Source organism: Pinus tabuliformis, chromosome 8 (genome assembly GCF_031772625.1).
Source record: "Pinus tabuliformis cultivar Carrire ecotype Pingquan chromosome 8, CPIR1, whole genome shotgun sequence".
NCBI classification, from domain to species: domain Eukaryota; kingdom Viridiplantae; phylum Streptophyta; class Pinopsida; order Pinales; family Pinaceae; genus Pinus; species Pinus tabuliformis.
Genome location: NC_142294.1, coordinates 1,959,760,816 through 1,959,775,953, shown reverse-complemented (window position 1 = coordinate 1,959,775,953; position 15,138 = coordinate 1,959,760,816).

Here is a 15,138-nt window from a genome sequence, read left to right as displayed (position 1 = left end):
ATGGAAGGCTCATAGAGTTTCAAAATTCTCTACATTCACAAGTGAGTAAATGCACATATACGGTGGTAAGTTGAGTCGATAGGCTTTATCACCCACCTTTTCCAGTGTCTCAAAGGGACTATAGCTGAGAGCCTTGATTATCTTACCATGCCCCTGCAACCTCTTCTTCTTCAACTGTAACCATACTCTGTCTCCCACCTTGAATGACTACTCTATTTTGTGTTGACCATCCCTGGCCTTATACTTCTCCGACGACTTCTGCAATGTTTCTTGTACCTGTAGATGGATCTGCTTGATCTTCTATATAAATTTCTCATCCCTCAAAGCATCTCCTATAATATCTTCCCTCTATAAGTATGGATTATTTTGTTGTAAGAATGTTTTATATATACCAGATTTTCATCCCAGGTCTTCAGATGCTTATGGTTGTATCCCCTTAGAAGATACACCAAAGTCCTATTGACTACTTTTGTCTGTCCATATGTTTATGGATGGAATTCTATAAATCTCTTCAACTTTGTGTCCATATTCTCCCACAATGTAGTCTAGAATGCACTGATAAATCTTGTATCCATGTTTGAAATGATGCTCCTTAGTATCCAAAAGTGCACCTAGACCTATCCAAAGAACAAGTTTGTTGCTTCTTGCCCGCTGATAGTATTTTTACAGGGCATAAGAACACACATCTTGCTGAACTTGTCAACTACCACGAACAAGTAGTCACGTCCTTTCCTGGTTGTCGGTAAACCTCCCACAAAGTCCATGGAAATGATTTCCCAATGAAGAGTAGGTATAGTTAAGGGATGATATAGACTTTATTTCCTGTTGCTAGGCTTGTTGGTACAAAAAAGCATGCATCCTCTTATGAACCTAGCTACCTACTCTTGCATCTTGGGCCAATACACAAGATGTAGTCTTCCTTATACCAAAGTTCGCTGCAACCTTGGAGGTGTGAGCCTCTATGATCAGCTACAATCACTCACCTTTAGGAACACATGGTGTACCCACGCTGTAGAGTAATCCATCTTGGAGATGGTAGCCAACCATCTTATCGCCATCGTGCACATGACTCTGACTTTGCAACTACTGATACACCTCCTTGAAGTCCTCATCTTCTGAATATTCCTCTTTGTATGCATCATGGGTGAATGACTGCATGTGCATAAGAGTCCCAAAAGTTGTGATCTTTGATGTGGATGGCCTTGAAAGTGTGTCAGCCAACTTGTTCGTGCTTCCCTTCTTATACTTGATCACCAAATGAAACTATTGTAAAAACCCCATCCAGTTGTAACGCCTGGTATGCTGTAGCTTACTTTGGGCTTGCAAGTAATATAATTGATCCACAAACATCTGTGAATATTCCATTGGATATTTCGTCACAATAGATCTGATAATATTATATTAAAAATCTAAGATTATACACTATTACAATTTTATTTAATTTCTAGATCTGTAAAATTAACTGTAATTAGTGCATGCATGTAAAATTAAATCAAGCAGGAAAGTAGAGAATGAAAAAATAAGGTCACACACACACAATACACAAGATATTCTCTATGGGAAACCCTTTTGGGAGAAAACCCAGCTGGAAGGTGAGGCCGCTTCGCTCTCTTTCTCTGTCTGGAAGTATGGCTGTAGATACAAAGAAGTAATGTATGTGGCCCGTGGGCTGCTACAGGATCCTCTCTAAGTGATCTACCTCTTATCTCTCGTGGATATCTTTGCTCAACTATGGAACAAAATGCTCTCGAAAGAATGGAATGCCTCTTCCCCCTAGTGGCCAAGTTATAACACAACCCAATAGCTTACTAGTGGTTAATTTTGACTATATCAACTCTTAACTAGAGTTGAAAAATAGACTCTTCTATAGTCTTTTACATCACAAACATGTGGCTAGCCCCTTTTCCATGAATAATAGGGGTTGACGCGGCATCCTCCTGAACTATAGGTGTGAAAACATGAAGGTCAACTTCTGAGTGGCATAACATTTGCATACAGACTCTGATTGATGCGATTCTTGTGTCGTTGGAAAGATATCTGTGTGTAGAATAGCATGAGAAGGTGCTACACCAAATAGAAAAATTTTTACCCCCAAAAAACATCATTTGATGCCTCAAAATGCTCTCGGAAGGTTTCAGACCCCCTTTCACCAAATTGGGTCCCACCGGTAAAAACGGTCCCGTGAGCTGATTCCTCTACTTTTTCAACTCCAAATGCATCAAGATGGATGAAAAAAAATATAATGATCCAATTTGGATAACACCTCCCCACTTTGGGAGAATTTTGGTCCCCAAAAGCTTTTACTGAATGAGGTGAGGAAATTTTTCCTCCACCTTCTCTCTGGTGTATCATTTAGCTTTGCCTGGAAGTTGTCCCTTCAACCCAATATGCCAAAGGTCTTGCTGCCCTTGTATGGTAGTTCTAGACATCTTTTGTAAAACTGTATCTTCTTTCAACTCTTCCTGAGCGTCTGGTGCCAAATCCTCCACATAAGGTTGGATTTGTTCCTCTTCCTAATCTAGCATGGAAGGCTCATCGAGTTTCAAATTCTCTACATTTACAACATTAGTAAATGCACATATATGGTGGTAAATTGAGTCAATAGGCATTATCACCCACCTTTTCCAGTATCTCAAAGGGACTATACCTTAGAGCCTTGATTTTCTTACCAGGCCCCTGTAGCCATACTCAGTCTCCCACCTTGAATGACTTCTCAGTTCTGTGCTGATCATGCCTGGCCTTATACTTCACCTGTGACTTCTTCAGTGTTTCCTGTACCTGTAGATGGATCTGCCTGATCTTCTCCATAAAATTTTCAGCCCTCAAAGCATCTCCTGTAAGGTATTTCTTCACTCCTCCTTGTTGCCCATATGAAATATCCAAAGGTGAAGGTGGAAAATATCAAAAACAAGTTTCAAATGGGGACTTTCCTGTAGAAGTGTGCACTGCTATGTTATAAGAATGATGTATATATACTAGATTTTCATCCCAGGCCTTCGGATGCTTCTAGTTGTAACCCCTAAAAAGTTGCACCAAATTCCTATTGACTACTTTTGTCTGCCCATCTGTCTGTGGATGGAATGCTGTAGATATCTTCAACTTAGTGTCCATCTTCTCCCACAATGTAGTCCAAAATGAACTGAGAAATCTTGTATCACTATCTGAAATAATGCTCCTTGGTATCCCAAAGTTTACGCAGACCTTTCCAAAGAACAAGTTTGTTGCTTCTTTTCTGCTGATGGTATTTTTATAGGGCATCAGAACACACATATTGTTGAACTTATCAATTACCACGAACAAGTAGTCATGTCCCGTCCTGGTTGTCGGTAAACCCCCCACAAAGTTGATGGAAATGCTTTCCCAAGGACGAGTAGGTATAGGTAAGGGATGATACAGACCTTATTTCCTGTTGCTAGGCTTGCTGGTACAAAAAATCATGCATCCTCTTATGAACCTAGCTACCTTCTCTTGCATCTTGGGCCAATACACATACCTCTGCAAGTTAGCCACGGTCTTCCCTACACTAAAGTGCCCTACAACCTTGGAGGTGGAAGCCTCTCTAATCAGCTGCAAATGCTCACCTTTAGGAATACATAGCTTATCCAACCTGTAGAGTAACCCATCCTGGAGATGGTAGTCAATGGTGTTTTCACCATCGTGCACATGACTCTGACTCTACAATTGCTGATACACCTCCTTGAAGTCCTCATCTTCTGAATATGCCTCTCTATATGCATCATGGGTGAATGGCTCCATGTGCATAAGAGTCCCCAAAGCTATAATCTTTGATGTGGGTGGCCTTGAAATCATATCAGCCAACTTGTTTGTGCTGCCCTTCTTATACTTGATCACCAAATGAAACTGTTATAAAAACCCCATCCACTTGTAATGCCTGGTCTGTTGTAGCTTATTCTAGACCTGCAAGTACTGTAATGGCTGGTGATCTGTGTGGATTATTGTCTCCTTTCCCATCAGATAGTGCTTCCACTTCTTCACAGCTTGCACCATGGCATAGAGCTCCTTATGATAGATAAGGTAGTTAAGAACTGCCCCATACAATACTTCAGAATGGTAGTAAACAAGCCTTCCTCCTTGCATCAAGACAACTCCCATAACATACACACTCGTATCTGTCTCCACTTCAAAGGGTCGTTGCAAGTTTGGTAATGCCAGAGCTGGTGCTCCACTGATCTTCTTCTTTAACTCATCGAAATCCTTCTGCTTCCCTTTTCCCTACTGTAAAATCTTGCCACTTTCTGTTATGGTGTGGAGCGGTGCTGCTACCATTGAAAACGAGGCTATAAATTTCCTCAGGTATTGTGCTGCTCCAATGAAACTCCTAACCTCAGTAACATTAGTAGGAACCGACCATTTTTTAATGGCCTCCATCTTGGAAGGATCTATCTTCAATTCTCCTCCACCAAACACATATCCCAAATACACCAAGGATTGCTGCACAAACTCACACTTCTTGAGATTTTCTAGCAATTGGTGCTTCTTCAATGTTTCCAGCACCTATGTCAAATGTGAAATATGCTACTCCCAGGTAGCGCTATATACTAGTATATCATCCAAATAGACAATAACAAATGAATCTATAAAATTGCGCAGTACATCATTCATTAATCTCATAAATGTAGTCGGTGCATTACATAGGCCAAAAGGCATAACTAAACACTCATACAAACTTTGCTTGGTTTGAAGGCGGCCTTCCATGTATATTCTTCTTTGACTCGAACCTGGTGATATCCAGACTTCAAGTCCAACTTGGTGAAATACTTTTCTTGCTACAACTGGTCTAGTAGATAGTCTATCTTGGGCAGGGGTACCTGTTCTTGAGCGTGATATTATTCAACGCCCTATAATCTATACACATCCTCCAAGTCCCATCCTTCTTTGGCACAATGATGATGGGTGACCCACATGGTGATGTACTTAGTCAAATGACACCCTGTTCCAGCAGTTGCTGCAACTGTTTCTTCACCTCACTTGCTTTTATAACAGACTTCCTATACAACCCAATATTTGGCAATGGGGAGTCTGGCAATAGCTGGATCTCATGCTCCACTTCTATCTTAGGGGTAACCCTTTAGGCTCTCGGAACACGTTCTTGTATGCATGTAACAACTCCTCTAATTGTTGTTTTTATTTCTTAGTACACCCCTCTAGGGATGTCTTGCCTCTTATTGACTCCTCTACAAAATAACCTTCTCTTAAAAACAATAAAACATACTTTTTGGTGGAACTGATCAATTTATTGGCCTAGTTGGCACTTACAAGTGAAAATTTTGACTTTCCTTTGCATGCATTGATGATGAATGATTTTCCATCCTTGATGAGTTGGTAATGGTTAGCTCTCCTCATGAATATTGCATCACAAATGTACATGTATGGACTCCCAAGCATGACTCCACATACATCAAGGGGAACCACATCCAGATCTACTTCATCAATAAAATCAACAGTGATAGCAAATCTAATTTTGCACCGTTTTGTTACCTTCAGATTTGCATCCTTATGTACCCATCCCAGTGGATATGTGTTTGGATGATCACAAAATTCAAGCCCCAACTTCTTGACCAAATTTGCTGCAATGCGATTTGCCTACAATCCTAAGTCAAACAGAGCATCAATTTTCACCTTCTTGACCTGTATCTCTACATGAAAGAGTTTGGTCATTTATTTCTCTTCCTGTTGCTGAAGGATACTTCGATTCACCTCCTTCTACATTGATGTACAAACAATCTTCTCATCCACGTCTGAGCTAATTTCAACTTGGTTGCTCAAATTAGTGGCCATGAGATTCTTCTTCTTATTATCTTTCTTCTTGTTCTTCGGGTGTAGCTCTGGATGCAACTTCCAACACTTCTCCTATGCATGGTCACCAATGTTGCAGTGGTTGTAGTGGTTGCTACGATCTTTGCACTTGTGTGTTGTGGCTATCATCTTTTTATATTCCCCCTTTTTGCTTCTTCATCCCCTCCTTAGAAGCGTCTTGTTGCTCATTTTGTTTCGATCCAATTGATTGCGCTCTTTTCAGTCCTATGTTCTCTAGGTACTGTGCCTGTACACAAGCCTCATCCATTGTTTTGGGCTTGAACAACATCACTTGCTCACGTAGATGGTGGTGTAGACCCTCCAAATACTTGAGGAGTACATCTAGGTTCTTTGGAGAGATACCCAACATTATAGCCATCTTTTTGAATTCTGTGGTGTACTCCTACACATTTTGGCCCGACTTTTGCCTGAAGTAATGCCACCAAATCCACTGGTCTTCCATGTACCCAATGGGATAAAATTGTGACTTAATGAGGGTTTGAAATCCTCCCACTTAGTCACTAGAGGTTCTACCTCCAACCTTAGGGTTTCTGTGTGGCTTTCCCACCAATTCAGTATATGATCCTCCAATTTCAGTCGTGCGAATGAGATCTTATGCCCTTCCTAGATTTGATGGACACTGAAATAAACTTCTAGTTTTTGAAACCAGTGGTTCAGCTTCAGAACATCGATCTCGTCATGGTATGGCTTGATATTGACTTTTGATTCCACTTTAAATAGGGATTGGTTCATGACAATCGAATTGGATTGATCTTTTCCAGGTTCTTTCTTCGACTGGTTATTTGCGTCTTCCCAATTTCCCGATCCCCCTTCTGATTTGTCCTCTGCATTCGAAACCCCTTGATCTCCAAATATGCCCAGATTATTTGTTAGGGTCACCATGAGGAGGTTTACATTGCGGTTTATATCCGTGACTTGTTCTTCGAGCCGTGAAAACCTTAGGACTTCAGGATCACGAGGTTTGTTTACAGATTCATCGCCCATAATTAGGGTTTTACGATTTTTGGCCTCGTTGATCTAGATCCTTGCAATCTCCACAAAATACCCAAATAAACATGCTTTGATACCAAATGATCCATAAAATTCCATGGATATTCTACTGGACAGTTCATCACAACAAATCTGATAATATTATATTACAAATTTGAGATTCTACATTATTATAGTTTTATTTAATTTCTAGATCCATAAAATTAACTGTAATTAGTGCATGCATGTAAAATTAAATCAAGAAAAAAAGTAGAGAACAAAAAAATAAGCTCACACACACATAATACATAAGATATGCTCTCTGGGAAACCCTTTCAGGAGAAAACTCAGCTGGAAGGTGAGGCCGCTTCGCTCTCTTTCTTTGGCTAGAAATATGACTGCAGGTATAAACAAGTAATGTATGTGGCCCGTGGGCTGCTATAGTGCACATATCCTAGCTATATTTGCTCAACTATGGAACAAAATTCTCTCGAAATAATGGAATGCCTCTTCCACCTAGTGGCTCGTTATAACACAACCCGATAGCCTACTAGTGGTTAATTTTGACTACATCAACTCTTAACTAGAGTTACAAAATAGAATCTTCTAGATTATTTTACATCACAAACACGTGGCTAGCCCCTTTTCCATGAATAGTGGGGGCTGAAGAGACATCCTCCCGAACTATAGGTGTGAAAATATGAAGGTCAACTTATGAGTGGCATAAATTTTGCATATGGACTCCGATTGACGCAATTCTTGTGCCGTTGGAAATATCTGTGTGTGTAGAATAGCATGAAAATGTCCTGTGCTAAAGTGGAAAAGTTTCATGACAAAAAAATCTTGTTTGATGCCTCAAAATGATCCTGGAAGATTTCAGACCCTATTTCGCCAAACTAGGTCCTGCCAGTAAAAACGGTCCCGTGAATTGATTCATTCACTTTTTCCACTCCAAGTGCATCGAGATGGATGACAAAAAATATATTGATCCAATTTGGATCAATAACGACTGGTGATCTACGTGGCTTACTGTCTCCTTTCCTATTAGATAATGCTTCCGCTTCTTCACAAATTGCAACATGGCATATAGCTCCTTGTCGTAGGTAGGGTAGTTAAGGACTGCCCCATGAAATACTTCAGAATGGTAGCATACAGGCCTTCCTCCCTATATCAAGAAAACTCCCATAATATACCCACTCACATCTATCTCCAACTAAAAGGGTTGTTTCAAGTTTGGTAATTCCATAACTGGTGCTTGGATGATCTTCTTCTTTAGCTCTTTGAAAGCCCTTTGCTGATCTTTTCCCCACATAAAACTCTTGCCACTTTCAGTTATGGTGTGATTGATCTTGATACTATTGAAAATGAGGTTATGAGCTTCCTTAGGTACTGTGTTGCCCCCGTGAAAATCCTGACCTTAGAATAACATCACTTTCTTACGTAGATGGTGTTGCAGAGCCCCCAAATATTTGAGGAGTACATCTAGGTTCTTCGGAGAGATATCCAAAATTATAGCCATCTTTCTGAATTCTGTGGTGTACTGCATGATTTGGCTCAACTTTTGCCTGAAGTAATTCCACCAGATCCACTGGTCCTCCATGTACCCTATGGGATAAAATTGTGACTTAATGAGGGTTTTGAAATCTTCCGATTTAGTCACCGGAGATTCTCTCTCCAGCCATAGGGTTTTCGTGTGGCTTTCTCACCAAGTCAGTGCATGGCTCTCTAATGTCCTTCCTCAATCTGATGAACACTGAAATAAATTTCCAGTTGCTGCAACCAATTGTTCGACTTCAAAGCATCAATCTCGTCATGATATGGCTTGATATCGACTTTTGCTTCCATTTTAAACAGGGATTGATTCACAACACTCGAACTGGATTGATCTTTTCTGGGTTCTTTATTTGATTGGTTCTTCGTGTCTTCTTGATCTCCCAATCCCCCTTCTGATTTGTCCTTTGCATTCAAACCCCCATTGTCACGCCCCCAATTTTTTTTTTTTATTGGGCGGAGCGCGACACCACCAAACGCCCACTCTTGACCGAATGCACGTCTATGGACTACGCCTTAACCATAAAACATTGACTTCAATTCTTTAAAGTGAATTAACATTCACCAAAGATCATAAACATTTATCAACATGAACATTTAGAGCATTTTATGCATAACATAAAACCGGATCAACAACAAAAATATTAACATAAAGGCCAACAATGTCATGTAAATAGATTTCTCTTATTCATGTGTAACCACTGTACAACCAGAAGGGCGACCGCCCGTGCTCACCCGCACGGCGGTCCGCTTGAATTTTAAGAGTTAATTACAATACACAGTCGGGTGACCGCCCGTGTACCCCTGCACGGCGGTCCGCCGAGACGACACTTCAATACAACTTCAAGTATCAGTCGGACAGCACACCCGCACTCCTCAGTTGAGACAACCATCCGTGTACCCCTACACGATGGACAGCCACAATGTACAACGCCCGTGTTATTTGGTTGAGCGCACCCGCGCGTCTTTAGTTGGGGGTGACCACCCGTGTATCCCCGCACGATGGTTCACCGCCGTGCCAACCTTCGGTGATCTTCGGGCGAGCGCACCCGCGCTCCCCTACTTCGCCTGTTCCGTGATACCGTGACCGCGCCCGAACCGGAGCTTCCGTCGATACCTTACAACTGATATCTTTGCCCGACGTTGGGTGGAAGAGCGCCCTGCACTCGACCTGTCGCTATCCCGACTCGGCCCGCACCCGGTCTACAAACTGTTCCCTGTCGGACTGTCACCCGACCCGCGAACCCTTCTTCCACCTGTGGCCCTTAACTGTCGCTCGTTTCAGGTTACCCGACCTCCGCCCGCTCAACGGGCTCATTCACCGTGTAGCTGCGTCCTTGTGATAAGTGCGCACTACCTCAGAGGAATGAGAACCAAGATCGATGTCTCCAAATGAGCTTTGGCTTGCTGTATTTATATGCTCCCTTAGAGCATCTCAACCGCCCCAAGCCGACGCTCCATAATCCATACATTCGCCACCATTCGTTAAATCTATTGTCGGCCCGCCCTTCAATTGATTTATTACAATGGTCGGCTTTGACATAAGGCTAACCGCCTTATAAAAGGGGCGAGCTCACCATTTATGTTTTTTTCCATCACCCTCCATGGTTCGCTCGCGCCCATTATCTCTTTTTTATGTGTTGGAAGAGTGCGCGCTCGGGCGGAGCCGCAGCTCGCCTCTTCGCGCGCCCGGGTAGGGGCGCAGGTCGTCACACTCTCCCCCGCCCGAAATCATTGTCGTCCTGACAATCCCTGCTCTCCTTCTCAATTTTCTGTCATACCTTGCGATCTTATCCTTCCATCTCCAAAGCGAGTCTTCCGTCTCCCAACTTTCTTCTTCCGGGGCATCCTTCCATCTACAAAGGAATTCCCGTCGTCGATGGCAACCAACACCGGTAGTTCTGAGGTTCACAATCTTCTCCAGCTCTAGCCCTGGTCTGTCTACGATCCCAGCTGGTCCCCTTGTCGGCTCAACTCTCTTTGGATGGTAGGAATCAAGTCGGCATCTTTTTAACTGACTTACATGAAAAACAGGGTGTTTCATGTTCATATGGTGTGGAAGTTCTAACTCGTAAGCCACTTCCCCCACCTTCTTCTTTACTCGGAATGGTCCCTCATATTTCCGTGTCAGTTTACCTGTTGTCCCTTTCGCTGGCTGAAACTGCTCCCCGGTGATTCTGAGAAATACCATGTCCCCTTCACCAAAGTGTGCTTCCCACCTCCCACGGTCAACATACTTCTTCATCCTCTTCGCAGCATCGTGCAAGCGCAACCGTGCTAACTCCAAGGTCTCCTCCCAAGCCTTCATGAATCTCTTTTCATGAGGACTCCTCAAGAACCCCCCTGTCACCACAGTATGCGGTGCAACCCGCATCTGCCCATTTACCAACTCGAATGGGTTGTACCCTGTTGCAGAACTCTTTTGAATATTGTAGCTAAACTGAGCAATATCCAAGAGTTCCGGCCAATTCTTCTGGTCAGCTGTCACATAGTGTCTCAAGTAGTCTTCTAGCAACGCGTTGATTCTCTCGGTCTACCCATCTGTCTAGGGGTGGTAACTCGAGCTCATCAACAATTCTGTCCCGACCAACTTGAACAATGTTGTCCAAAATCTCCCTGTTAAGCGCGGATCTCTATCCGACACAATACTCAACGACATTCCCCAATACTTCACTACGTTCTTAAAGAACAATTCTGCTGTTTGCTCAGCCCCGCAAGGTATCTTTGTAGGAACAAAGACGACATACTTGGAAAAACGGTCGACCACAACCATGATCCCATTATACCCTTGAACCTGCGGCAGCTGGGTGATGAAGTCCATTGAGACATTCATCCATGGTCTCTCTGGAATCGGTAAAGGCTGCAATAGTCCTCCTGATCTCTGGTTATCTGATTTGTCCTGCTGACAAATGATGCATGTGTGTACATACTCCTCCACCTCCTCTCTCATCTTCTCCCAGAAGAACCCCCTCTCCAACAATGACAAGGAACGACGCTGTCCTGGGTGCCCAGCCCACGGAGAGTCGTGACATTCCTTCAAAAGGTGTCTCCTGAGTCCTGATGATTTTGGAACATAGAGTCGGTTCCCAAAGAACAAGAACCCATCCCGTAGGAAGAATTTCCGTGTCTTCCCTTCCTTCACCTGCTTCACTATATTTTGTGCCAAAGTATCGGTCCCAATGCTTTCCTTGATCTTCTTCTGCATCTCTTCTGACATCTGAATTCGACTCCTACCCCTAGCGGCCCGGTCTTCTCCTCCCTCTAATGCTGCCAGCTGCCCCTTCCTGCTAAGGGCATCTGCCACCGCATTGTGTCTCCCCGGTCTATACTCGATAGTCATGTCGAATTCTGCCAAGAAATCTTGCCACCGAGCTTGTTTTGCTGAAAGCTTCGGTTGTGATGCAAAGTAGCTAGCTGCAATGTTGTCGGTCTTGACAACAAATGGTTTCCCGATCAGGTAGTGCCTCCACACATGAAGACAATGGATGATAGCGGTCATCTCCTTCTCATGAACCGGATACCTCTGCTCTCTATCCTGTAACTTCCGACTCTCGTACGCCACTGGATGTCCATCTTGCATGAGAACCCCTCCTATAGCAAAATCTGAAGCATCAATGTGTACCTCAAATGGCCTCTCGAAGTTAGGTAGCTTCAGTATCGGAGCTGTGACCATCCTCCTCTTCAAATCATCGAATGCCTCCTGACATTTGTTCGTCCAACCCCACCTCTTGTCTTTCTTTAGTAGGTCTGTCAGTGCTGATGTCACCTTGGAGTACCCCTCTACGAACCTTCGTTGGTAGTTGGTCATGCCTAAGAACACCCTCATTTCATGGACATTCTTCGGTTCAACCCAGTCCTCGATCGCCTTCACCCTGCTTGGCTCCATCCGTATGCACCCTTGACCAACAATATGACCAAGGAACGGAATCTCGGTCTGGGCGAACACACACTTGGACTTTTTCAAGAACAACTGATTTGTTCTCAGTGCTTCGAACACCATTGCCAAATGTCTCTTGTGATCTTCCATGTTATCACTGAACACCACTATGTCGTCCAGGTATACCACCACGAACGAGTCCAAGTATGGTCGTAGGACATCATTCATTAAAGTGCAAAATGTAGCAGGAGCATTACACAACCCAAACGGCATAACAAGGAACTCAAAACTACCATACCTTGTTACTATCGCGGTCTTTTTCTCATCTCCTTCCGCTATCCGCACTTGATAATATCCCTGTCTCAGATCCAGCTTGGAAAACACCCTAGCTTTCGCAATCTTGTCAAAGCAATCAGCCGCTAGTGGCAAGGGATACCTGTTCCTTACTGTTTGCTTGTTCAATGCACGGTAGTCATAGCACATCCGTAGCTCGTTTGAATCCTTCTTCCGTTGGAACAGTACCGGGGCTCCATAAGGGGACCTTGAAGGTATGATGAATCCCGCCTCAGTTAATTCTTTTAACTGGCACTTCAATTCTTCCAATTCAGGTCCCGACAACCGATAAGGTGCCTTGGCCGGGGGCTGCTTCCCTGGCTCAAGTTCAATGCTATGGCCCACTGCACGCCTTGGTGAAAGCTTCTTTGGAAGCTCGTCAGGCATCAAATTTGCATATTGGGTAAGTACCTCAGATATTTCGGTCGGAATAGGTGCTCCTTTTCCTCCTTCCTCAACATCTTTGAACATTACTGCATATGTTTGCATATTTGAGTCCTTCATGGCCTTCTCAAAGCTTAGTGCCGAAACGTGCTGCACCTTGGCTTCCTTACTTTTCCCATGAGTTGGCAAAGTCCAAATTTGAGATTGTCCAATCAGCACCACCTCATCACAGAAAGGAACAACGATAGCCTTGTTCCCTTTCAAGAAATCCTGCCCAAGTATCATATCGAAGTCGTTCATCTCCATCACCGTGAAGTCTAACTGACCCTTCCATTCCTTTATCTGCACAGGTACATCGTGTACCAATCCCGCCACCTTAGCTCTAGAGTTTACTGCCTTAACCTCCATGTTTGATGGGGTGATTGTCAGCCCAACCTCTTTTGCTAACCGTGTCGTCATAAAGTTGTGTGTGGCTCCTGTGTCCACCAGAGCTTGGATGGTTTTACCATGTACCACCAAGTCTACGAACCCCAAGCGATTCATCCATGCTTTCTCCATGGCTTCACCTGTCATGAGCAACCTTTGCTCTGATACCACCTGTCACGCCCCCAATCTTTTTTTTTTTTATTGGGCGGAGCGCGGCACCACCAAACGCCCACTCTTGACCGAATGCACGTTTATGGACTACGCCTTAACCATAAAACACTTGACTTCAATTCTTTAAAGTGCATTAACATTCACCAAAGATCATAAACATTTATCAACATGAACATTTAGAGCATTTTATGCATAACATAAAACCGGATCAACAACAACAATATTAACATAAAGGCCAACAATGTCATGTAAATAGATTTCTCTTATTCATGTGTAACCACTGTACAACCAGAAGGGCGACCGCCCGTGCTCACCCGCACGACGGTCCGCCTGAATTTTAAGAGTTAATTACAATACACAGTCGGGTGACCGCCCGTGTACCCCTGCACGGCGGTCCGCCGAGACAACACTTCAATACAGCTTCAAGTATCAGTCGGACAGCACACCCGCACTCCTCGGTTGAGAAAACCATCCGTGTACCCCTACACGATGGACAGCCACAATGTACAGCGCCCGTGTTATTTGGTTGAGCGCACCCACACGTCTTTAGTTGGGGGTGACCACCCGTGTATCCCCGCACGATGGTTCACCGCCATGCCAATATTCGGTGATCTTCGGGCGAGCGCACCCGCGCTCCCCTACTTCGCCTGTTCCATGATACTGTGACCGCGCCCGAACCGGAGCTTCCGTCGATACCTTACAACTGATATCTCTGCCCGACGTTGGGTGGAAGAGCGCCCTGCGCTCGACCTGTCGCTATCCCGACTTGGCCCGCACCCGGTCTACAAACTGTTCCCTGTCGGACTGTCACCCGACCCGCGAACCCTTCTTCCGCCTGCGGCCCTTAACTGTCGCTCGTTTCAGGTTACCCGACCTCTGCCCGCTCAACGGGCTCATCACCGTGTAGCTGCGCCCTTGTAATAAGTGCGCACTATTTCAGAGGGAATGAGAACCGAGATCGATGTCTCCAAATGAACTTTGGCTCACTGTATTTATATGCTCCCTTAGAGCATCTCAACCGCCTCAAGCCGACGTTCCATAATCCATATGCTCGCCACCATCCGTTAAATATATTGTCGGCCCGCCCTTCAATTGATTTATTACAATGGTCGGCTTTGCCATAAGGCTAACCGCCTTATAAAAGGGGCGAGCTCACCATTTATGTTTTTGCTCGCGCCCATCATCTCTTTTTTATGTGTTGGAAGACTGCGCGCTCGAGCGGAGCCGCAGCTCGCCTCTCTGCGCGCCCCGGTAGGGGCGCAGGTCGTCACACCCATATTCTCCAAATATGCCCAGATTATTTCTTAGGGTAGCCATGATGAGGTTTACATTGCGGTTTATATCCGTGTCTTGTTGTTTGAGCTGTGAAAACCTCACCTCTACAAGATCATGAGGTTCGTTTACAGATTCGTCGACCATGATTAGGGTTTTACAATTTTTGGACTCGCTGATCTAAATCCTTGCAATCTGCACAAATACCCAAAGAAACCTGCTCTGATACCAAATGATCTATAAAATTCCATGGATATTCCACTACACAATTCTTCACAACAGACATGATAATATTATATTTAAAATATGAAATTATA